The sequence below is a fragment of the Trachypithecus francoisi genome, unplaced genomic scaffold (genome assembly GCF_009764315.1).
Source record: "Trachypithecus francoisi isolate TF-2019V2 unplaced genomic scaffold, Tfra_2.0 Lachesis_group2, whole genome shotgun sequence".
In the NCBI taxonomy this organism is placed as follows: Eukaryota; Metazoa; Chordata; class Mammalia; order Primates; family Cercopithecidae; genus Trachypithecus; species Trachypithecus francoisi.
This window is the reverse complement of record NW_022681465.1, coordinates 170364282-170390655: the sequence shown is the minus strand read 5'-3', so window position 1 is coordinate 170390655 and position 26374 is coordinate 170364282.

The following is a 26374-nucleotide window of genomic DNA, read 5'->3' as shown; positions in this document are numbered from 1 at the left end:
CTACCTTCTCTTCCCGTTTTCAGCTGCATCATTTTTTATTCATCAGAACATACAGCACGTAACAAATAGCATTATCATATAACCTATTATTATTCTACCCCGTTCTCACCTTAATTTTGATCTTAGATTTCCAATTAAGTATATTTAATGCTAAATTGGTTTCTCTAGTCATTTTTTTGTTTGAATACAGTTTATTTTCTAGCAGATTTCTTAAAATAAAAAAAAAAAGACTCATGGAAAGAATTTTTTGAGCTCTTGATGTTTAAAAGTTTTTCTGTCGTTTTGATACTTAAAGAACCATGGCTAAATCTTGGGATTGTAACTCTCAGTGATCTTGCCACTCTTCCTTGTGACAGCAAAACTCTTCACTATATCTTTGATAAATCTTTTCCGGGAATGTCTCTTGCCCCTTTCCCAATTAGGAGATCTATCTATTAGTATGGGCGCAGGATAGCTTTCTGCTCCTTTCCAGGGATACAGGGTTTTTGTTGTTGTTGTTCTTGTTGTTGTTTCTTTTACCCTTTCACAAGTCATAGTGAGTCTTCACCTGTGTGCTGAGTGACAGTGTTTGATGTCCTTCCTTCCAGTGGCTTAAGTTTTTGTTTGTTTGTTTGCTTCCAGTAGGGAAAAAGGGTCCTAGTGGAGACTTGTATCTTTCCTACAGCAGCAGCCCCTCCTCTTTCAGGCCTACATCCTCAACAGTTTTATCTGCCCTGTCTCCCATCTTTCTCCTGAGTGTCCAGTGTAGGCTCATATCCATGAGCCTAAGATTAGATGAAAATTCCCCTTATGTCAGCAGCTCTCAGAGCTTCATAGTCTCAAGTTAGCCCACATTCAGCTGCAGCAATTCATCAGAAACTTTAATCAAATGCTTCTTACCTTTATGGCAACCCCATTTTCCTTCTGTGCCCTGTCACAAGTGAACCAGTGCTCTTAAATCTTGCTCCTAGGAGGTGCTTGTACTTCCCTAGATCTCTGGCTGCTGGGTTTTCCGACCACCTCATCTCTTTGTTGGATTCAAGAAAAGTTATGATTTTGTAACTTTCTCTGTTAGAATTTTTTAGAGTGGAAATAATGATCATTCCGGCTTACTATATTCTATGCCCCAGTTTCATTTTTATGGTATCTTTTGTGCTAAGTGTTTTTATGTAACCAAATTTATCAATCACTTCCATTTGCCATCTGTGTTTTATCTTATTTAAGAGATCCTACCCTTGTTGGACAATGCAATGTGCCATAAGCCTTGAGCCTCCCTGAAGGTTCTCGCTAAGTATACCAAGTGGGCAAAGCCCTGTTCACCTTTTACCTGGGTAATTTTTCAGGATTTTATTTGCACTGAGCAAGCTTGAGGAATGAGTAACATCTACAGGACAAAAATCAGTCAAGTTCAATACTCCTCTCCTACAGTGAATCTATAGGTATCAAACAATGTTCCTTTGTGTTTCCTCCATAGGATTTGGGAGAATACAAGTATACAGGAAGGGGTTAATTCAACTGGCCAGGGTTGCTCAAACTCTGCACATTCCCAAGATATGCTTGTCTTCCAGATTGTTTCTTGGTCAGCTCCTGGGAGATGAGCTTTGAACTAACAATTCTTCCTGATAAGAGCATTTTTGTATGCATAAGGCCTTGGACCTTCTAATACCAGCTTGATCAGCTAGTTTTATCTAAGTGATGGATGGTGAGTACCAATCCGTGCTCTGGGAGACTGGAGTCTGAGTAACTGAGGTCAATCATACAGGTGATTTATATCTATGTGACTGCCCACCCACCCCCCACCCCACCCCATTAAAACCATAGACACCAAGGATCAGGTGAGCATCCTAGTTGGCAACACTTAGCACAAGTTGTCACACATTGTGTTGCGAGAAATAAGTACATCCTGAGAAAGGCCTGTTTTAGTGACTGGCTCTTGGACAGCTCCTGGGAGATGACCTCTGAGCCTCTTGCAAACGTGGTACCGATTTGATCAAAGAGTTTATTGTTAACAATGCGATTTATGGTGAACATTTCTTTCTCTGGGAGGGTAGAGACGGAGTAGCTGAGTTCAGTCCTGTAAGTGATTTATGCCTATGTGACTGACCCTCTATGAAAACCTTCAGGACCAAGGCTCATGTGAGCTTCCCTGGTTGACACATTAGTACATGTTTTCACACATCATTTCTAGGAGTGTGTCCATACGACCCAGCTGGGAGAGGACACCTGGAAGCTTGCCCCTGTTTCGTCCTAGATTTTGCCCCATGTACCTTTTCCCTTTGCTGATTATAATTTATATCATTTAATCTGTGATCAACTATGACTATGAGTATAGCAGCATTTTCTGACTCCTGTGAGTCTTTTTTTCTTTTTTTTTTAAGAGATGGAGTTTCACTCGTGTTGCCCAGGCTGGAGTGGCAATGGCGTGATCTCATCTCACCGCAACCTCTGCCTCTCTCCCAGGTTCAGGCGATTCTCCTGTCTCAGCCTCCTGAGTAGCTGAGATTACAGGCATGCACCACCGTGCCTGGCTAATTTTGTATTTTTAGTAGAAATGGGGTTTTTCCGTGTTGGTCAGGCTGGTCTTGAACTCCTGACCTCAGGTGATCTGCCCGCCTCGGCCTCCCAAAATGCTGGTATTACAGGTGTGAGCCACTGCGCCCAGCCTCCTGTGAGTCTTTCTAGTGAATCATTGAGCCTCAGGGGGGTCTTAGGGACCCCCAACCCAACGGGGAAACTGACACAAGCATCATACTCACACTCTGCCTATTGTTTTTGCCATGACTAATAAAATTATTTGTTTCTAATCCAGGAAATCACATGTCTTCTGCCAGCATCCCTAAAATTGTTGCAGGCTAACTTAGTAACTTGCAGATAGGGTAAACTCCCATTCCCCATACAATTCTTGCCATTTTCAACTTATTCTGTGTTTTCCTCTAGTATTTTTATAGGTATATGTTTAAATGTAGCTCTTCTCTTTTTATGTTTAGAGTCTCACTTTGTCGCTCCGTTGAAAGGCAGTGGTGTAATCATAGCTCACTGCAGCCTTGGACTCCTGGGCACAAGGAATCCTCCTAGTAGCCGGGATTACAGCCACATGCTAACACACCTGGCTATACAGTTTTTATTTTGTATTCTTTTTTTTTTTTTTGGTAGAGATGGAGCCTCACCATGTTGCCCAGGCTGATCTCAAATGCCTGGCCTCAAGTTATCCTTCCACTTTTGATTTCCCAAGGTACTGAGATTATAGGCATGAGCCACAGTTCTTGGCCTGAATGTAGCTCTTAATCCATCTGGATTTACCCCCATGTGTTCTGGCAGAGATTCGCAAACTGCTTAATCAAACCAATTAGTATACAGCTAATCTACATTTTCCAACCCCTCTTGAAGTTAGGTTTGGGTCATGTGACTTAGGAATTGCTTAATCCTTAAGTGGAACGTGGGTGAAGACTATGTGAGCCATTTCCAGGTGTGGCCCATACAATCTCATATTTCCCACTCATTTTTTATGTCTCAGATGGATGCCTGCCTTTTTAAGATGAAGGGATAATTATCACAATCATCAACCTAAATAACTAAGAATCTCCTCCACTTAAGCCATTTGGCCTTAAGTGATCATCAAATAAACATCCGTTTTGTTAAACCAATGAGAGTTTGGAATTTTTGTTATAGTACAAGTAGCACTATTCTGATACAGACATTGGTGCTAGAAAAAATGATACTCCTTATGGGGTTGGGGGATAGGGAAGAAGCCCAAAAGTCCAAAATACAGGGTCTGGCACAGGGTCAGGAGGAAAATGACTACCCAGGGCTAAAAAACTGGAGATTCACGTCATGCAGTGACAAAACAGTTATTAAAATGGTCATCTGCAATTTTTTGGAAGGTGGGCCACGTGGTTGCTAACCCTGTAGGCTCTAGGAAAAAAGACTGGAAAATGAAATGTTATTAGTGAGTATTGGGCTGTGGGAATCATTTACTAGTTTGCAAGCAAAACAAAAATGAAAAGCAAAGGATGGAAAATCACTGCTTCCAGTCCCAAGTGATAGGAGATTGTGTACAAACATCCGCTGAGACTCCTGGCTCCAGCACAGACCTGAGTAAGGGTGTGCAATTTCCTTCCAAACATGATAGCCTTTAAGGCGTAAGGAAAAGGAAAAAAAATGCAAGGCAGGCTTGAAAGCTTTGTTTAGGAAAGAACTTTAAGACATGCTACCAATATATGTAATAGAATAAACACCCTCCTGTCAAAAACTAGAGCCATTTGCCTATTTTTGGTGCCAAAGTAATTGCTAGACTGGACTCCATCACCCTTTGAATGTTCTATCATTAAACGTACTCTGGGACTCCCAAACTTGTACAGGGAAGAGGTGGGATGCAAAAACCATAAAAACCCCCAAGGAGGGTACACTCTCCATCGTTTATTTCAAATGTGGCATATGGTAATCATGAAAAAAAAAAGAGAATCTCCAAGAGGATGGCTCTAGTGCTTTGAAAAACAATGAACAAGTACTTCCTTCCAGATAGCAAAATTAAAATCAAGGAAATGCCCTCACTCCTGGATCAGAGGACTTCAAAATGTTTGCTAGTGAGATATCATAACTGTAGCAGAACCGTGTGTCCTCTGTATCTCTCATATTCCCTAATGGGAATGGTAGCTTCTATTATAAATTTGTCCTTGCTCACCCTAGTATGTTGGGCCTGCTGGCAGGGGAGAAATTTCTATAACTGGTGTTTAAGAAGATGTATCCAGAATTGATGGAAAGAACCATGGCTTCATTCAGAGATCTTGGACTTTGAGCTGGTTACAGTAACTGGATGGAACTTTGAATTGCCTCTGTTGAGGAAGGAGGGAGTACGTTCTAGGTGTGGTAGGATATTTGGTAACCAGAAGGACATAGTAGGTTAAAAACTTGCTAAGTGTTCACTGAATCTAGTTCTTCTTTCCTTGGTCACCGGGGCAAATAATATTTCCCAGCCTCCATAAAGTTAGGCAAATTCTGGCCAGTGGAACATAGGTAAAATGATTACATGATTTTGACAAAACTTTCCAGGTAATCCTCCACACTTCTTCCATTATTTCCCAGCTAGGCGTTGACATACTGGGCAATTTTCAAGATTGAATTTTCAAGATGGTGAAGTTTCTATTTGCCAGGTTCTCTGAATAATTGCATGCAGCAGACTCTCCCAAGTTCATCCAGTCTTTACATGAGCAAAGAATGAATGAGTATTGAAGTGACTGAGATTTAGGGAGTTTATCTGTTACTGTAGTTAGGATTATCCTAACATGTATATGATATATGGTTGGGATCTCACTATTCTATTTTGTCCAAAATGAATAATGTTCTAATGCTATATTTGAGTAATTGGGTTATCCTTATTTGAAATGTCACCTTATAATCATGTGAATGTTCCTGGATACTCTTTGTGCTTATCTCTTTATCTGATCCAGTACTACATTTTAAACTATTATACCTTTATATTTACCAGATAACCAGTAGCTTGGTTTATCCATAAATCTTTCCTTCCAAATTTTCTTAGCTATTCTTATACCTTTTCTTTACAAATATTTTTTAATCAGTTTGTGAAATTTTATTTTTTAAATTATGTTGGGTCATTACTTTTATTACTTTTAGGAATTATTTGTAACCTGGGAAGTATTTGTATTTCAAATATCTCTGTTTGTTATTCTCTAATTAGTTGCATAAAATCATGGATTTGCCTCTGTGAATTGGGCCTATACTATAGAATTGTAGAACAAATTACATGTACAGGAACATGTTCAGTAGCCTAAGTATGATATCATCCTTCAAAAATTAAGTAGCCTTAAGCTGAATACTGGAATGTTGTTTGTACTTTGAACATGTGTTTCTCTTCAAGGGAAAACTTGTTTTGAAAGAAAGTCATTCTCCATGTTGTTTTCAGGATAAAATTAAAAGGGTGTTTTTCAGTAAAGACAGCCAAAGCTTAGAGGGTCAATAAAGGGAGGAGGGTATTTGTGTTTATTTTTCAACTGACCATGGAATGAATACTCAATGCTTAGCTTTGCTCTCTCTATCTGGACAGAAGTTCACAGCCTTCACATACACCAACAAGCAAGCAATTTAGCTCATATTTGAAATAGATGTGGATTAGTTGATATCATAGGTATACCAGCTGTGATAAAGGAAAGGTTGTCAGGCCCTATAAAATTTTTAAAGATTTACAAGCACTAAAATTGCACAATTAATATACCTAAAGTGAATGTTCTTGAGTGCTTGAATTTATGTTCTGCACTTTAATACCTGCAAGCCTCCTACCCTCAATTTTTCAGATCTCTGTTCAAAGGTCATCTTGTTAGAACTTCTCTGACTTCACTTAGAAAGTATCAACTGGGCCGGGCACGGTGGCTCAAGCCTGTAATCCCAGCACTTTGGGAGGCCGAGACGGGCGGATCACGAGGTCAGGAGATCGAGCCCATCCTGGCGAATACGGTGAAACCCCGTCTCTACTCAAAAATAGAAAAAACTAGCCGGGCTAAGTGGTGGGCGCCTGTAGTCCCAGCTACTCGGGAGGCTGAGGCAGGAGAATGGCGTAAACCCGGGAGGCGGAGCTTGCAGTGAGTTGAAATCCGGCCACTGTACTCCAGCCCGGGCGACAGAGCGAGACTCCGTCTCAAAAAAAAAAAAAAAAAAAGAAAGTATCAACTGGTTATTTCCTCCTCTTTGCTTTTTGTTCTATGACAATCACCACCTGACATATATGTTTATATAGTTTTCAGCCTCCCCCATCTAGGACATAAGATTTGTGGGTTTAGGGACTTATTTTCTTTTCTGCCATGTCCCAGTTTTGAACAGTGGTTGATACATAGTAAATGCTCAGTTAAATATTTGCTTTTCTAAAATATGTATAAGTTTTTCAGTTTGTCAATGACTCACATGTTTGAATAGCTATTGTCGCCAGTTAGGAGGCTATTAGAATAATCTAAATGAGAGATAGGGTGGCTTGGGCTTGAGTAGTAGCAGTGGGGAATGACAATGGGAGGGAGAGTGATGGCTATTGGATTATAGAGAAAGAAATGAATCAATCCCCTAAGGAAAGTATGATAGAGTAATTGAAATAAGAAACAGTATGATTACTGGGCAGTATGTGGGGCCCATTTGAACTTTACTGTCATGGATTTAAAGTGAAAGCAATCAGTATAGGCATTTGTATTTTTATTTCTGTGATACGTGGTTTTTTTTAACCATATCTATTTTGGGCTCTTGATCTTTTTCATTATTGGTTTGTGGGAGCTCGTCATATATTAAAGGAATTAGCCCTTTGCCTACCATGACTTGCAAAGAATTTTCATTTTGTCATTTGCCTTTTAGCTTTAATTTTTTTCCAAACAGAATATTTTATTTTATTCATGTTATAAATGTGATCTGATCTTTTACATTCTAATTGGCTGTTGTTGGTATATGTGAAGATTATGAACTGCTCTATACTGATAATTTCTCAGTCACCTTACAAAACTCTCACTATTTTTAATAGTTTCTCTGTTGTTTCTCTTGTATTTTTCCAGGTTCAGAATTATATCATCTAAATATATTAATAGTTTTACTTATTCCTTTCTAATTTTCATAACTCTTTCTCTTGCCTAATTAGAATGGCTAGTACCTCCAGTAAAACATACAATAATAGCAATGATAATGGACCACCTTGTTTATTTCTGACTTTAATGGGAATAATTCTAGTGTTTGCTTTTAGCATGAAGTTCACTTTTAAATTTAGATAGATATGGTGTTCAGATCTATTCCTCTTACTGAAATTTTTTTTTTCAATTCAAGAATAGGCATTGAGCTTTATCAGCTACCTTTTAAACATTTATGAAAATGAAGATATGATTTTTTGTTGTTCTTTAAACATTTCCTGGAATAACTCTGAAAGAACATTTGTGCCTGGTGCATTTTGACAACTATTTTTTCTATATTAAGTTATCTGTTTCTATTTTAATCTGAACTCAATTTAAATTTTTCTTTAAAAGTAACAATTTTGTCCCTGTTTTATATGTTATTTGCAGAGCTAAACAATGTAACCTCTTGATTTTTTTAATTTTATTTTTTATTTTTTGAGACAGGGTCTCACTGTGTCACCCAGGTGAGTGCTATAGCACGATCATGGCTCACTGCAACCTTGAGATCCATGACACAAGTGATCCTCCTACCTCAGCCTCCTAAGTAGCTGTGACTACAGATACATGCCACCACACCTGGCTTTGTAGAGACAACGTCTTGCTGTGTTCCCCAGGCTAGTCTTGAACTCCTGACCTTAAGTGGTCCTCCTGCCTTGGCTTCCCGAAGTGCTGGGAACACAGGCATGAACCACCTCTTGACTTTTAAAATAACTTCTGCCAGTTTGAACTACTTTGCCCTTTTTCTTATTTTGCGTATTTGTGTTTTCTACTTCTTTTCTAGATTAGTTAGATAACAATTTTCCTAAGGAAGATATACTTTTCTTCTTTGTGTTCTCTTTTAGCCATATCCCATAGGTTCCAATGCATTGTGATTTTTAGGATACTGTTTTTCTCTTTTCTACCTTTTCAAAATTTCATTTCAACTGTTTTCTCAATTTCCCTTCTCTGCTTCTTTAGAATTTCTTTTGGTATTAACATTTAAAGTTAAAAGTATGTATTTTCTTAAAATCTAAGTGAATCTCAGTTATTCTATAGGCCTACCAAATAATATATAGGCCTCAGAAGTCTTTCGCTGCTCTTTTGTCTTGCATGCGTTTGTGTCAACTATTTTAATTACTAGACATTATTGCTTAAAACAGTCAATGTTCATGTAGATTTACCCACGTTTACCAGTTTCTGTGTTCATCAATTTTTCTTTGTCTCCATCCTTCTTTCTAATATTATTTTTCTACTTTCTTAAGTACATATTTTTCAGCATTGTATAGTGATAGTCTCATTCTTAAATGATAGTTAACTAATAGGGTAATAATAATTATTTTCTTCCATTACTATGAAAATATCTTACTGTTTTCTTTTCTTTTTTTTTTTTTTTTCTTTTTTCAAGATGGAGTCTCCCTCTATAGCCCAAGCTGGAGTGCAGTGGCGTGATTTTGGCTCATTGCAACCTCTGCTTCCTGGGTTCAACCGATTCTCCTGCCTCAGCCTCCTGAATAGCTTGGGATCGCAGGCATGCACTGCCATACGCGGCTAAGTTTTGTATTTTTAGTAAACATGGGGTTTCACTCTGTTGGCCAGACTGGTCTTAAGCTTCTGACCTCAAGTGATCCGCCCACCTCAGCCTCCCAAAGTGCTAGGATTACAGGCGTGAGCCACCAGGCCCAGTCTGTCACTGTTTTCTGACTTTCTTTTGTTTCTGTTAAGTCGGCTCTTGGTCACATTGTCATTTTATAGGCAATTTTCTTGTGTGTCACTGATTCTTTTACAATATGAAACAATTATGTTTCTTTACAGAGGCTCTCTTTACAGTTGTAATTTTGTATACTAGTAATACTCCATGGCTTTAGAACAAGGGTCAGCAAACTTTTTTTGTAACAGATGAGCTTGTAAATATTCTAGACTTTGCAGGCCATAAGGTCTTTGTGGCAGCTACTCAACTCTGGTATTGTAGCACAAAAGCAGCTATGGATAATATAGAAACAAATTATTCATTAATTTTTTTCTTTAACTTTTAAGTTTTAGGGGTGGATGTGCAGGTTTGTTATATAGGTAATCTCCTTATCACAGGAGGTTGGTGTACAGATAGTTTTGTCTCCCTGGTAATGAGCATGGTACCTTATAGGTAGTTTTTCTGATCCTCTCCCTCCACCTACCCTCTACCCTTAAGTAGGACCCAGTGTCTGCTGTTCCTCTCCTAGTATCCACATGTTCTCATCGTTTAGCTCCCACTTGCAGGTGAGAACGTGCAGTATTTGATTATCTGTTCCTGTGTTAGTTTGCTTAGGGTAATGGCCTCCAGCTCTATCCACATTGCTGCAAAAGATATGATCTCATTTTCTCTTTAATGGCATCATGGTATTCTATGGGGCATATGTACCACATTTTCTTTATCCAGTCTAACATTGATGATCATTTAGGTTGATTCTATGTCTTTGCTATTGTGAATAGGGCTGCAGTGAACATACATGTGCATGAGTCTTTAAGGTAGAACAATTAATATTCCTTTGGATATATACCCAATAATGAGATTGCTGAGTCGAATAATAATTCTCTTTCAAGTTCTTTGAGGAATTGTCACAACTACTTTCCACAATGGCTGAACTAATTTACACTTCAGCCAGCAGTGTATAAATATTCCCTTTTCTCCATAACCTTGCCAGCATCTATTTTTTTTTTTTTTTTTTTTTTTACTTTTTAATAATAGCCATTCTCACTGGTGTGAGATGGTATCACATTGTGGTTTTGATTGACATTTCTCAAATGATTAGTGATGTTGAGCATTTTTTCATACACTTGTTGGCTGTGTTTATGTCTTCTTTTGAAAAGTGTCTGTTCATGTCTCTTACCCATTTTCTAATGGAGGTTTTTTTTTTTTTGTAACTTTAAGTTCCTTATAGATTCTGGATATTAGATCTTTGTTGGATGCATAGTTTGTAAATATTTTCTCCCATTCCATAGGTTTTCTCTTTATTCTGTTGATAGTTTCTTTTGCTGTGCAAAAGCTCTTTAATTTAACTAGGTCCCACTTGTCAATTTTTGTTTTTCTTGTAATTGCTTTCAGTGTCTTCATCATGAAACCTTTGCCAAGTCCTATGTTCAGAATGGTATTTCCTGGGTTGTCTTTCAGGGTTTTTATAGTTTTAGTTTTTACATTTAGGTCTTTAATCCATCTTGAGTTGATTTTTGTATCTGGTATAAGGTAGGGGTCCAATTTCAATCTTCTGCATATGGCTAGCCTGTTATCCCAGCACCATTTACTGAACAGAGAGTCCTATCCGCATTGCTTGTTTTTTTCAACTTTGTCAAAGACCAGGTGGTTGTACATGTGTGACAATATTTCTGAACTCTATTCTGTTCTGGTCTTTGTGTCTGTTTTTGCACCAGTACCATGCTGTTTTGGTTACTATAGATCTGTAGTATAGCTTGAAGTCAGGTAGTGTGATGCCTCCAGCTTTGTTCTTTTTAAGATTGCCTTGGCTATTTGGGCTCTTCTTAGGTTTCATATGAATTTTAAAATAGATTTTTCTAATCCTGCAAAAAATGTCGTTGGTAGTTTCGTAAGAATAGCATTGAATCTGTAAATTGCTTCAGGCAGTATGGCCATTTTAACAATATTGTTTCTTTCTATCCATGAGCATGGAATGTTCTTCCGTTTGTGTCATCTCTGATTTCATTGAGCAATGTTTTATAATTCTCATTGTAGAGATCTTTCACCTCAATAGTTAACTATATTCCTGATATTTTATTCTTTTTGTGGTAATTGTGATTTGGATTGTGATCGTGATTTGGCTTTTGGCTTGTATGTCGCTGGTGTATAGGAATGCTACTGGTTTTTATACATTGATTTTGTATATTGAAACTTTCCTTATCATATTGAGGTGCTTTTGGGCAGAGATGACGGGGTTTTCTAGATATAGATTCATGTCGTCTGCAAACGGAAGTATTTTAACTTTCTCTCTTCCTATTTGGAGGACTTTTATTTCTTATTCTTGCCTGATTATACTGGCTACAGCTTCCAATACTATGTTGAATAGGAGTGGTGAGAGAGGACATCCTTGTCTTTGCCTGCTTTCAAGGGGAATGCTTCCAGCTTTTGCTCATTTAGTATGATGTTGGCTGTGGGTTTTTCATAGATGGCTCTTATTATTTAAAAATAAGTTCCTTCGATGCCTAGTTTATTGAGAGTTTTTAACATGAAGGAATGTTGAATTTAGTTGAAAGTCTTTTCTGCATCTATTTAGATAATCACGTGGTTATTATTTGTAGTTCTGCTTATGTGATTAATCACATTTATTGATTTGCATATGTTGAGCCAATCTTGCATCCCAGGGATGAAACCCACTTCACTGTGCTGGATTAGCTTTTTGCTGTGCTGCTGGATTCAGTTTGCTAGTATTTTCTTGAGGATTTTTCCATCTATGTTCATCAAGGATATTGGCCTGAAGTTTTCTTTCTTTGTTGTTTCTCTGCCACATTTTTATATCAGGATGATCTTGGCCTCATATAATAAGCTGGAGAGGAGTTCCTCGTGCTCAATTTTTTGGAATAGTTTCAGCAGGAATGCACCAGCTCTTCTTTACACATCTGTTAGAATTTGGTTGTGGATCCGTCTGGTCCTGGGATTCATTTGGTTGGTTGGTTTTTATTACTGATTTAATTTCAGAAATTACTATTGGTCTATTCAGGGATTCAGCTTCTCCTGATACAATTTCAGGAAGTTGTATGTGTCCAGGAATTTATCCATTTCTTCTAAGTTTTCTAGTTTGGGTGTATAGAGGTGCTCATAGTAGTCTCTGTTGGATTTTATTTGTTCGTTTGTTTGTTTTCGTTTGTATTTCTGTGGGGTCAGTGGTAAAGTCCTCTTTGTTGTTTCTAATTGTGTTTATTTGGATCTTCTCTTTTTTCTTTATTAGTCTAACCAGTGGTTTATTTCTCTTATTAATTTTGTCAAAGAACCAAAACCTGGATTCATTGATCTTTCTGTATGATTTTTTAATATCTCAATTTCCTTCAGCTCACCTCTGATTTTAGTTATTTCTTATCTTACGTTAGCTTTGGAATTGGCACATTCTTATTTCTCTAGTTCTTCAAGTTGTAATGTTAGGTTGTTAATTTGAGATCTTTCTTACTTTTTGATGTGGGCATTTAGTACTATAAACTTCCCTGTTAACGCTGTCTTAACTGTGTCCTAGAGATTCTAGTATGTTGTATCTTTGTTCAAATCAGTTTCTAAGAATTTCTTGATTGCTGCCTTAATTTCATTGTTTCCCCAAACATTATTCAGGAGTAGGTTATTTAATTTCCAGGTAATTGTTTGATTTTGAGTGGTTTTCTTAGTATTGATTCCTATTTTTATTGCACTATTATTCTAAGAGTGTGGTTACTATGATTCTAGTATTTTTTAAAAAATTTGCTGAGTATTGTGTTTTGTGTTTGATTGTACTATTGATTTCAGAATGAGAAGAATGTGCCATTTGGCAATGAGAAGAATGTATATTCTGTTGTTTTGGACAGAGTTCTGTCTGTTAGGTCCATTTGGTCAAGTGTTAAGTTCAGGCCCTGAATATCTTTGTTATTTTTCTGCCTCGATAATCTGTCTAATACTGTCAGTGGAGTGTTGAAGTCTCCCACTACTATTGTGTGGGAATCTAAGTCTTTGTAGAGGTCTCTAAGAACTTGCTTTATGAGTCTGAGTGGTCCTGTTTTGGCTCCCTGTATATTTAGGATAGTTAGGTCTTCTTGTTGAATTGAACTCTTTATCATTATGCAATGACCTTCTTTATCTTTTTTTTTTTTTTTAAGCATTGTTGATTTAAAGTCCGTTTTGTCTGAAATTAGGATTGCAACTCCTGCTTTTTTCTGTTTTCCATTTCCTTGGTAGATTTCTTTTCTGTCTGTTCGTTTTGAGCCTATGGATATCATTGCATGTGAGATTGGTTTCTTGAAAACCCTTCTTGGGTCTTGCTTCATTATCTAGCTTGCCACTCCATGCCTTTTAATTGGGGCATTTAGCCCTTTTACATTCAAGGTGAATATTGATATGTGTGGATTTGATCCTGTCATCATGTTGTTAGCTGGTTATTATGCAGACTTTTTGTGTGGTTGCTTTATAGTGTCACTGGTCTGTATACTTAAGTGTGATTTTGTAGTAGCTGGTAACAGTCCTTTCCATATGGAGCACTCCTTTTATAAGCTCTTGTAAGGCAGGTCTGGTGATAATGAATTCCCTCAGCATTTGGTTGTCTGAAAAGGATCTTATTTCTCCTCCACTTGTGAAACATAGTTTGGCCACATATGAAATTCTTGGTTGGAAATTTTTTTCTTTAAGAATGCTGAATTAGACTACCAATCTTTTCTGACTTGTAGGGTTTCTGCTGAAAGGCCCACTGTTAACTTGATGGGGTTCCCTGTATAGATGACCTGCCTCTTCTCTCTAGTTGGCTTTAACATTTTTTCTTTCATTTGGCCCTTGTAGAATCTGATTATAATGATGTCTTGGAGATGGTCTTGTGTTCTCTGCATTTTCTGGATTTGAATGTTTATCTCTCTAGTGAGGTGGGGGAAGTTTTCATGCATGATATTCTGAAATATGTTTTTCAGGTTGCTTGCATTCTCCCCATCTCTTTCAGGGATGCCAATGAGTTGTCGATTATGTGTCTTTACAAAATCCTGTAGTTCTTGGAGGTTTTGCTTTTTACTTTTTTATTCTTTTTTCTTTATTTTTGTCTGACTGAATTATTTCAGAGTGCCAGTCTTCAAGCCCTGAGATTCCTCCCTTAGCTTGGTCTATTTTGCTGTTAATACTTGTGTTTGCATTATGCAATTCTTGCAGTGTGTTTTTCAGCTCTATCAGGTCAGTTTAGTTCTTTTTTACAGTGGCAATTTCATCTGTCAGATGCTCCTGTATCATTTTACTGTGATTCCTAGCTTCCTTGGATTGAGTTTCGATGTTCTCCTCAATCTTGATGATCTTCATTACTATCCATATTCTGAATTCAATTTCTGCCATTTCAGTAATTTCGTGTCAGTTAAGAAACTTGCTGGGCAAATAGTGCACTCATTTGGAGGAAAGAGACTTTTTGAGTGACCAGAGGTCTTATGCTGGTTATTTCTCATTTGTGCTGGCTCATTTCTTTAGTCTTTGAAGTTGCTGTCCTTTAGATGGATTTTTGGCTTTTCTTTTTTCTTCGATTCCCTTGGGGATTTGATTATGGTATAAGGTGGGTTTGACTGACTTGCTTTGGTTCTAGTCAGCTCGTGGGTCTTGGAGGAGCCCCCTCTAATTACTGTCTCCATACCCATGTTTCTTTTGTTGGGTGTCCTGGTCCATGGGGCTGCCTCAGGCTGGGGCCACTGTTGGCAGACAAGCCATGTCCTTGCCCGGTCAGCCCTCATCTGTTATCCATGTGCTTCCTGGGAAAACACAGGGTTGCACCTAGTCACAGAGTTCTGGTGGAAGCCGGACCATTGGGTTGGAAGATTTAGCAGGTGTGTCCTGTTTGGCTATAGGAGGCGGGTGTGGATGGAATTGTCTGCCTTGCCCTCTGGATGTTTCCAGGGTAAGAAGAGGCTTCACCCCTTGGCAAACTCATGCAGAGGTAGGACTTCTGAGACAGAAGCTTTAGCAGGTGTTGCCTGCCTGGCTTCCAGTGGTGGGAGTCAGTGGGTTCCTGTGCCCTGCCATTGGGGTGTCTGCCAGGACAACAGGAAGCTGCGCCCTCCAGCTGAGTTCATGCATAAGTGGGGCCAGTGGGCCAGAAGCTCTAGCAGGTATTGCCTACCTGGCTATCAGTGGTAGGGCTGGGTGGGCTGGACTGCCCTGCCATGTGGGTGCTTCCTGGGACAACAGGAGGCTGCACCCACCAGCTGAATTCACACAGAAGTGTGGCCGCTGGCCTGGAAGCTCTAGCAGGTGTTGCCCACCTGACTACCAGTGGTGGGGACAGGTGGAGTGTCATGCACCCTGCTGTACAAATGTTTCCAGGACAACAGGAAACTATACCCTCCAGATGAGTTCACACAAGAAGCAGGACCCCTGGGCCAGAAACTCTAGCAAGCATTGTCCTCCTGGCTATCAGTGGCGGGAGTAGGTGGAGTCACATGCCCTGCCACCCAAGTGTTTTCTGGTACATCGGAAAGCTGTACCCTCCAGCTGAGTTCACACAAAAACAGTGCCACTGGGCTGGAAGCTCTAGCAAGCATTGCCTACTTCACTACCAGTGGCAGGGTAGGTGGAGTGGCCAGTCAAATTCAAGCTGAATCAGAACTGCTGGGCCAGAAGCTGGCAGCAAGCCCCATCCAGCAGTGTGAAATGGAGCAATCTTTCTGCTCTCAGGCACCACAACTGCAGCCTCTGTTGAGACTATTGCACTGATGCTGGTCTGCTCCAGGGCCCAAAGCTTGTAGAAGTCCCTTTGGACTTGATTATTGCCCCCACAAAACATCTGAGTGGCTCCCTGCCTCAGTCTAGAAGTGTGTTAGGGGTGTCTGGGAGGTCCAGGGGGATTCTCCTGTTCCATCTTGCACAGTTCCTGTGGAGAACATGAATTCTCCTAGGGGCTCTCATTCTCTCACCTTTCCCATGTTGGAGAGGTTCTCCCGACTCTGAGCTAAGCCCAGACAGTCTGGTTCCCAGCTTCACTCCTCTGCTGTTTGTGTTCCCCTGCTGCCTTCCTGGGTCCCCAGTGTGGTTTCTCAGATCATCAGCCTGCAGGGGCCATGTTCACTAGCCCTTTTGTTTTCTGTCCATGAGTGTGGCATACATGAGCTGTTTCTAGTTTGCCATCTTGGCTTGAAACACACTGTGACTGTGTTTCGATGAGCTTTATCTACAAACTCAGGCGGTGTGCCTGATTTGGCCATGGTTCGTATTTATTGACACCTGCTGTAGATGGTATCTTTCACTGCTTTTTCTGAGTAATGATTACATTAATATATTTCTCTCTCAGCTTCCTTTCCTCCACTACTATTAGTTGGCAGCATTATCTTTCTTAGATTTTTACTTTATAAACTATAAAATGGATGTATTTATTTGCTTTAAATTGCATATCTTGACCCCAGCTATAAAAATATGAAGAAATAGAACACACCTTTTCATTTTGTTACCCTCAAATTTCTTAGTTTTGTCATTTCTACCTTACGAAGGCTTATGACATTTACATTCTGTAACAGCACCCCCATCGTTGTGGGTCAGGTGGCATCTTGAAGATCACACAGCCAGTAAGTGATGAAGCTACGATATGAACTTGAGTAAACTTTGCTGTTGACAACTGTTATTGTCTTAGCCTGTTCAGGCTGCTGTAACAAAATACCATAGATTGAGTGGCTTGTAAATGACATACCTTTCTTTTTCATAGTTCTGGAGGCTGGGAAGTACAAGATTAAGTTTCTGGCAGATTTCGTGTCTGGTAAGGGCCCATCCCTCACTCATCATGCCCTCTTGCTGAGTCCTCACATGGTGGAAGGGACAAACAGGCTCCCTTGGACCTCATTTTTACAAGGCACTTATCCCACTGATGAACACTCCACCCTTGTCATCTAATCACCTCCCAACGATCTCTTAATATCATCACCTTGGGAGTTAGGATTTCAGCGTATAAGCTTGAGGAGAGAAACACGTTCAGACTGTATAGCAGCCACACTTTTCTGAAGCTAGGAAAATCCCGATACTAAAACCTCACAAAGATTGTGGGGCTGGGAGGAGCCCAATCATTTATAAATGTAGATGTGAACCTCACAAATGAATAATACAGCAAACCAAATTCTATACAATTTTAAAAGTTGTCCAGCATGATCGTGTTAGTTAAATTTTAGAAAGCAAATTTGATTAAATATATCATTCCAGTAAAACCAGTAAAAGATATTTTTTCATCCCGATAAAAAACCAAGACATATTTAGTAAAATCTGTTTATTTCTAAGAAAAGCATTAAAAGGCCGGGCGCGGTGGCTCAAGCTTGTAATCCCAGCACTTTGGGAGGCCGAGACGGGCGGATCACAAGGTCAGGAGATCAAGACCATCCTGGCTAATACGGTGAAACCCCGTCTCTACTAAAGAATACAAAAAACTAGCCGGGCGACGAGGCGGGCGCCTGTAGTCCCAGCTACTTGGGAGGCTGAGGCAGGAGAATGGCGTGAACCCGGGAGGCGGAGCTTGCAGTGAGCTGAGATCTGGCCACTGCACTCCAGCCTGGGTGACAGAGCGAGACTCCGTCTCAAAAAAAAAAAAAAAAAAAAAAAAAAAAAAAAAAGAAAAGCATTAAAAATCTAGGGAAAGAAGGATGATTTCTCAACATGAAAATTGTGTCTTAGACAAATAGCAAATATTGTATTTTAATGGTGACATGTTGGAAATTAAAAACACAATGAGGATGGTTGCTATTACCATTTCACTTAATGGTGTTGTGAAAGTTGAAACCAGTGAAAGGAAGAAATAAAATTAACATTGAAGCTACTTCTCTTTATTTGTAGGGGAACTTGCCACTAATCTTATTTGTTTCCTGTTTGGTCAAGGAGTAAGAGTTTTGTTTTGTATATGCCTTCATCTTTATTTAAGGTATCTGAATTCCCTAACCACTTTCTTCAGGACTCAAACTGCCCAAGATTGTTGAATAACAGGTTTCTCATAGGTGAAAAAATTAGAGAACTTTTCACTCTGCTCCCCAAACCTCTGAAAGTTCTTGTCCATTTTGTTTCTGTCCATTCTCCCTCTCTCGTTTGACTGCCCATTCTATCTTCTCTCTCTCTTTTTCCCAGTTTTAGTTTTAGAGGCAGAAAAAATAGCCCTACAAGTATGTCATAAGAACTTGTCTGGCAATTTAGGGCTGATCTTTTTTGAATCTTTGTTCTTGAGTGGTTATGAACTTAGGGTAGAACAATGACCAGCTGAATATAAATAAGGAAGAAAAGAGGATGGGAAACAGCTAGAAATCAATCAAATAAATACTAAAACGTAGCCCTGCTACACTTGCAAGTAGGATTTTACGGTTAGAGCAATTTGGCAAGCACTCAGTAAATATCAGCCACTAATTCTTGAGAAACTCATCTGGCTGCCAATAAACATTCCTAACCATTATCAATCTTTTAGTCATTTACATAGAATTAAAATTTTAGAGAGAAAGCACTAATTCAATTTATCTAGCTTTGAACGTGGAGCTATTTATTGCTTGGTGCGGAACATCATGATTAACAATTCTATGTATGGGATGTGTCTTCCCGAAAGGAAATTAAGGTGCTAATTTTGTTTAAAAAGTAAGAAGACAAGGTGTTAGCCAAGAAACATTTTGTCTTGTTAGACTTGTAGCTGTCCCTTACTAGTTGAATACGAGAAGATGCATCTATGTGGATCTACAAAAAGTAATCAAGCACCTTCACAGAGAGAAAGGTAAAGTCCCTCTGTGTCCACAGGGCATACACTTTACTCCTGGGGAAATAAGAGGTCTAAGGGAAATAGTCAGTTGTCTAGAATGGCCAGAGGAAAGAATACATGAAAAACAATGGGATATGAAACCAGTGAAGAGGGCAATTGGGACCAGATAAAGGAAGGCCTTAAATGTCAGTTAGGGTGCTTGAAATTTAGTTACAGGAAATTGAGAAACCAAATGTAAAATTGAAAAATCTGAGGAAGAAGAATGTTATGTAAAGCATGTAATATAACCACCTTGCCAAATGTCCTTAACTTTCTTGTCTTTCCAGTAACTAACCTCTTTGAAAATGTTCTAGGTCAAAGTTTTCCCATGATATTTCAAGTCAACAGATCATTTGTATAAGGTTAAAATTACACTTGACCATAATGGGAGAAAAATACACATGCACATGACAAAAACAGCTCCAAAAACAATGTTTTGGCTTTTCTCATGAAAGAGCACAGCACCTTGAATATCTTTCATGAGATTCCAAAACTATCTCAAATTACTATCAGAAGAAAAGGAAAGGTTTATTATCAAGTCTTCAGGTTGTTATTTAATGAAGCTCATTAATGAAAGAAACAAATAGTCCAGCTCAAATGAAAAAAAAATATGTCATTTGGATTGCTCTCAGTTCTTTGTGTGTGTTTGTGTGTGTGTGTGTATGTGTGTTTGTGTGTGTGTGTAGAAATGAGGATCTCGCTATTTTGCCCAGGCTGGCCTCAAATTCCTGTCTTCAAGTGATCCTCCCTCCTCAGTCTCCCAAAGTGTTGAGATTGCTGGTGTGTGCCACCACTCCTGGCCTGTTCTCAGTTCTTAAAAAACAACAACAACAAAATACTGATTTTGATAATGAATCTAGTGATGTTCACTAATGGCTGCTAAAATGATTAAGTGAAACTCTGATGGGGAATTTTATAGTAGATGGATCAGACTGACAACATTGAACCCACTGATCATTCTTAACATCACAAAAAGATAGCCAGAGACATCATGGGGTTCCTCATGTGATATAATTATGAGGGCACAACACCATAGCACCAAGTCTCATTGCTTCCTAAAATCAAACCTAACCTACATCTGGTTAAGCCTATAAATATAACTTTTTAAACTAGTAAACACAGAGAATAGAAGAATGTGTTAAATGACATCACAGGATATAACAGCAAAATCCAGAATGTGGAGAACTCTAAAAGACATAATGCCTATTTTTTTCCCCACACATTAATAGCAAGACAAGGAAAAAATCATAAAAGGAAAACATCCATTTATATGTTTTAAAGAGACTTAATATACATAAAAACCAAATTCAGTATGTATAACTTGTTTGAGCCTGATTCAAGCAAACTAACTTTTTGAAAAAAGAAAACAGGCCGGGCGCGGTGGCTCAAGCCTGTAATCCCAGCACTTTGGGAGGCCGAGACGGGTGGATCACGAGGTCAGGAGATCGACACCATCCTGGCTAACACGGTGAAACCCCGTCTCTACTAAAAAATACAAAAAACTAGCAGGGCGAGGTGGCGGGCGCCTGTAGTCCCAGCTACTCGGGAGGCTGAGGCAGGAGAATGGCGTGAACCCGGGAGGCGGAGCTTGCAGTGAGCTGAGATCCGGCCACTGCACTCCAGCCTGGGCGGCAGAGCGAGACTCCCTCTCAAAAAAAAAAAAAAAAGAAAAGAAAAGAAAACAATTTTGAGACAATTAGTGAAATTTAAATACTAACCAGAAATTCGATGATATCAAGGAACTATGACTTTTTTTAGGTGAGATAAGGATATGGTGATTCTGTTAGAAAGATTCCTATTCTTTTAGAGATACTGACTGAGGAATTTAGATAAAATTACATGGCATCTTGGATTTGCTTTAAAATAACAGAATGAGCATGGGGCTTTAGAACTAGTGGATAAAGGAATAATCAGTTGATAACTACTGATAATAACTGCTGATGCTGAGTGATGTGTACATGAAGTTTCAACAGATTATTATAATGTTTATATGTTTGATAATTTCCATTAGAAAATAATGCATGCTCTCCAGAGAAAATTCATAATATGCAAAAAAAGATGAAGGAGAAAATAAAATCTTTCATTATCCAAGGTTTCAAACTTAACCACTACTAAACTTTCGTTGCATTGTCTGTGAGTCTCTTTTTTGATATAAATGCATTCAGATCACACATATAGAAAAATGTAAACCAATACTACTATTTTTATATTACAGCAGAGCGTTTCCTCCTACCCCCAAATTTAAAACAGAGTCTATAGAGGCTGCACTATAATTCTTTCGGTAGGATTGAAAGTAAACAGTTATTTACATGGGTTATTTCTAATGATTAAACTGTTTTGATTATGCTTCATAAATCTTTATCTGTGTAGAGATAAAGATTATCTGTGTATTTGATTATATTATAAAATTTTATGTATCTATAAAAAAATTTTTTTGAGACAGGATCTTGCTCTGTCACCCAGGCTGGAGTGCAGTGGTACAATCACAGTTCACTGCAGCCTCTAACTCCTGGACTCAAGCAATCCTCCTACCTCAGCCTCCTGAGCAGCTGGGACTACAGGCATGCACCACTACTCCTGGCTAATTTTTAAATTTTTTGTAAAGACAGAGTCTTTTCAAAATTGCCCAGGCTGGTCTCAAACTCTCAACTCAAGCAATTCTCCCTCCTCAGCCTCTCAAAGTGCTATGATGACAGGTATGAGCCACTATGTCTGCTGGCCTTGGTTATATTCTTAAGAGAAGTTCCTCCAAGTGGAATTATTGCCCAAGAGGAATTCCTTAAGGTTCGTGATACATATTGTCAAATTATTTACATAACAAGTGATGTCCATTTAACCTCAAGCAGTTTATCAAAGTGTTATTCTCTCACTTCCTTGATAGCATTATAGGGTAATATTATTTAAATTGTGATTTATTTGCAATGTTCAGTCTTCCTATAGAATGACATAGTGCACTTCTTTATTTTTTCAACAAATATTTGGGGTTTTCTTCACGAGCATCATGTCAAGATTATTTCTAGTTATAATACAAAATATTTTGAAAAGTACAGTTTTTAATTGGCTATTACTGGCTTAAGAAAATTTTTGTATCTTTTTACCTAATTGGTTTTTTGGATTTATATACATTCTAAGATATTTGATTGATTTCCTTGGATTTTCTTTGGAATTGTCATAACTTGGGCAATGGCTTAGCTTCTTGAAGCCTCCCAGTCATCTGTAGAATGAAGAAAATGATAGATCCTACTTCATAGCTGTGAGAAGACAATGAGATAGTGTGTGTGTGTGTGTGTGTGTGTGTGTAAAGGCCTATGTCTAGAACCTAGTAACAACTCATTAAATATTTAATATCTATCATCATATATCTGGGCTCTCTCACAAAAGCTAACACACTTCTCCTTAACTAGCTTCTAAAAATATTGTCCATTGTTATTTTATATGGGACTACATTGTAAAAACTAGGCCTTTCATGTTTGTAGGGGCATTTGATTTAATATTTTTTAGATAAGCCCCAAAACAGTGATAAATTTGTGATTCTGTGAACTGATGGTGTTTGTGAAGCACTGGTAGCATGGTACCTCAGTGAAATGAGCATTATTTTTTATGCTAACCAACTAAAATTATTTCAGTGAAACCAGGATGATCTATAACATACTGATGGGCAAAATCCAATTCTTAGATTTTTCTGGAAAATTCAAATGAGACCAACTTTGAGGTTAAAGCACCCCCACTGGCCTCGTGTTGCCAGGTCATTGACATAGAAAGAATGCCAGAGGATCCCCTGTAGTTAAATTGTGAAACCCTATACATGAGGACAGAGAAAAGAAGAATATGTAGTTTTTTTCCAAGGCTCTTTTACTCAGAAGTATTCCCCCAGAGAAAATGGTAGGGGATGGGGCAACAAGGCTTTGTGAGACTCACTCCTGACAAGCCTTCTCAAACTCTCAAAGAATAACAGGGTAACTCCCTGTGGACTAAAAGGCATCTCTGGTCAGTCTAGACCTTGGAGAAAGTTATTTTCTTGAGGTTGGAGGTCTGTTATTTCCCAGAGAGCAGGTTGCCTAAATTAGTGAGGAAACTGTACCATGTATGTGTTTTTTATCCCATCCCTCTGACCTCATCCCCTTACATCTCTGATCTGCAATACAAATTTAATGCAGTCACAGATATTCTCGGACTCAGGTTTAGGAACGTCTGGAATGAGTCTCCCACTTTACCCCAGCAAAAAACTACATGTAAATTTTTCTATACCCCTAATTAAAAGGAATGGTGAGAGTAGCAAGAGATAATATTGAGAGAGGGATGGATATAGCTGACTACTTGTTACTCTTATGACCCCTGCAGTTCTTGAAGAACATGGGTATTTTGCTACACTATGCTCTGAAGTTTTCCTTCCCCTCTACCTGGCCATTGGACTGTACTCATTCTATAGTGTCTGTCAATGTGTTAAGAGTACACTATAACTAACAGAAGTAAAGAGTGCAATGTACCCTAATGTGCTCCTTCCAGAGGGAGACTCTTACTAATGGTCAAAGACAAAGAACAGGATAGAGGGATGGTGAAGGTGGTCAATGGGAAAGAGTAGCAATTGTAGAAGCAAAAGTTTGAAAGACTGGTTCTCTCTTGCTCTTATTCTTTTTCTGTTTGCCTTGACCCTCCTTTTTGGAACTCCAGTGTGACTTGTTGAATAAGAAGGAACTTGGATCTTCTCTCACTTGTAAGAATGGGTTTTCCTCCTAAAATGCCCTACTAAGACATCATGAAACACAGAAGATGAGGTGGGAATGAGCAGGCTAGTTAGACCTGCCAATGGGGAGGGAAGTAACATGGAAGTGGAGAAGATGGTGGCATTAGTTCTTTCTGGAGAGAAAGTCAGGCCTTAGATACTATGAGTAAGGGGGTTCTTAACAGAAATCAGGTAGGTGAGCAGCCTGGAAGAAAAGAGTTTGAGTTGGATGATGTAGATGTTAATTTTATTAATCTTTTTTCTGGACATAAACATGATGGCTTGATGGTCCTGGTAATTTTCTCCTTGGCAATATCCATAATAACTCACCCCCGTCTGGGGCATCATTTTCCTTTCATACCCACACATACGCCATACCCATATACCCACACATACATCATAATCATACCCACACATACACCAAAATGCAGTCATGTGATTTGGATTGAAGCATCCTCTTACTTGGCCTCACCTTTTTGACTTCAGTGATTAATAAAATAAGACCAATTGACTCGATTTGTATCAGCTATAGTATCTACAACTGGATCAACGATTGGCAAATGACACAAACTGAGCCTATGAAATTCCTTCCCCTGAGCTTTTCAAATTGGAGCACAGGTTCATGCCACTTTTTTTCTGGTCAATAAGCTGTGTACACATGTACCCTAGTCTGCAGGCAACCAGGGTTGCATCTTCATGAAACCTCAATGAAACCAAGAAAATAAAGTTGATTCACAAAGAAACAGAGAACAGGCAGCAAGAATGTGATCTTGCTGGTGTTTGATTTCCTGGTTCCATCTGCTCCTACAGCAAACTCCACCCTTGTCCTTTGGTTACATGAACCCAAAATTCCTCTTTTGACCAGGCAAGCTTAAGATATATGCCTGTCAGCAGAAACCAGAATCCTAACACAAACATGAAGTGATCACAGCTACCAGGTTGTTTTTTATTCAAGAAGCTTAGCCCCAGCACTAACCCAACTGTAAATCAGTTTAAAAGGTTTTTTTCTAATACCATCATTCTAAAAAATAATGTCAAAAATAATAATTGAAAATTCTTGACTCCAATATTAGCTGTATGGCAAGGGTTTAGCACATCAGTTTGCAAATGACTAGCTGGTAATATTGGCTCCAAATTGTCAGACTCAAGATTCATGCATTAATTCACTAAAGACATATATAATGAAGACCCAATATTATTTGATTCATTTTTTAAAAACGAATGATCTCTTATCAGGCTCTACCATTAAATTTGTCTTTAGCCCCTACTTACACAATTGTGTCAGGAGCTCTGGTTTGATTTGGTATATAAATTGAGAACTGGCAATATTGTTTCTAACAGTGACACAGGCATATTCTTGGTAATTGTTTTAACGGTTCTCTTTTTGGTTGTATAGCTCTATTTTTTTTCTCTCTCCAAAGTTTGTGCCTACTTCCCATAATTAAGAAACAAACAAGTTATTGGTAGCAAATTATAAATATATGAATACATCCTTCCAAGCCATTTATTTCCAATCCCATTTTTCTCTGCCCACAATGGGAAGTACAAAACTTTAATTGAAAATTAAGTTATGCAGTTATGCATAATATAGTTTTAAGTATACAAACTGAATGAACCATGAAGAAAATGATTGTTTCACTCTAGTGTTATAAACAACTAAGATTTGTGAGGGAAGAGATTTTAATAAGGGCTACCTAAAAGCATTCAAGTTATCTAACAAATAGGAAAAACCTGTATTTTTTTCTAAACTAGAACATGATTTAGGGAGTTAAATAATCCTTTCTACTGAAAAGGTCTTATTTAACCATGTTCTGTAGTTTTTAGAAAGTGAGGCAGGCAGTAAATTAGTGAGTTTTGGATATCCAGTATCCTTGTGTCCTATAGCTCAAATGCTGCCACATTTATTTTAAATACTTTGCAAATGATCTCATTTCTACAAATTTAAAATTACTTAAGTTGGTGTATCCCAGAGTTTTCCGACAAAAATTGTGTACTAGGATAGTGAGTGCTATTTTAAAAAAAGACTTGTGACAAAACAAATTTAAGAAACACTAGATAACGAAGTGGTTTCTTTGCCGCAGGATTTCTCCGACACTTATATATGCTAAAAAGTATTGTGAATCTCCCAAAATATGGGAAAGGTAACATTTCCCATACTTACTTAATATTGGATCCTTTTTGAGTATCTTGTGAAACTGGAACTCTTTAGTACATGTTTTAGGAAATCAATATTCTCCTAATTCTATATAAATATTATTTACTCTTCAAATTAAAAAGAAGTATGGGGAAAGGGCTCTGATTTTAAGCTACAATTTGCTATGATTAGTGATGTATTCAACCTGTGTGTTAATCCTCTAGTAACATCTGTGGTAAGGAGTAGAAATATTAACAAATGAGTCATATAAAGGCAGACGAGTTTTCAGACAAAAAGGAAAGATCTACACACCTCTCTCTTTGGTTACTGAGCTAATTAATGAACACTGCTTGAAATACTGTACACTGATGAGACAAAGGAAATCATCTTTGCAATGATGATGCTTTGCCTTGAGCAGGAGATAGAAACAGGAAATTTGTGGTTTTAAGTATCACTGTTATTCTGCAACTCGAATCTGCAAATT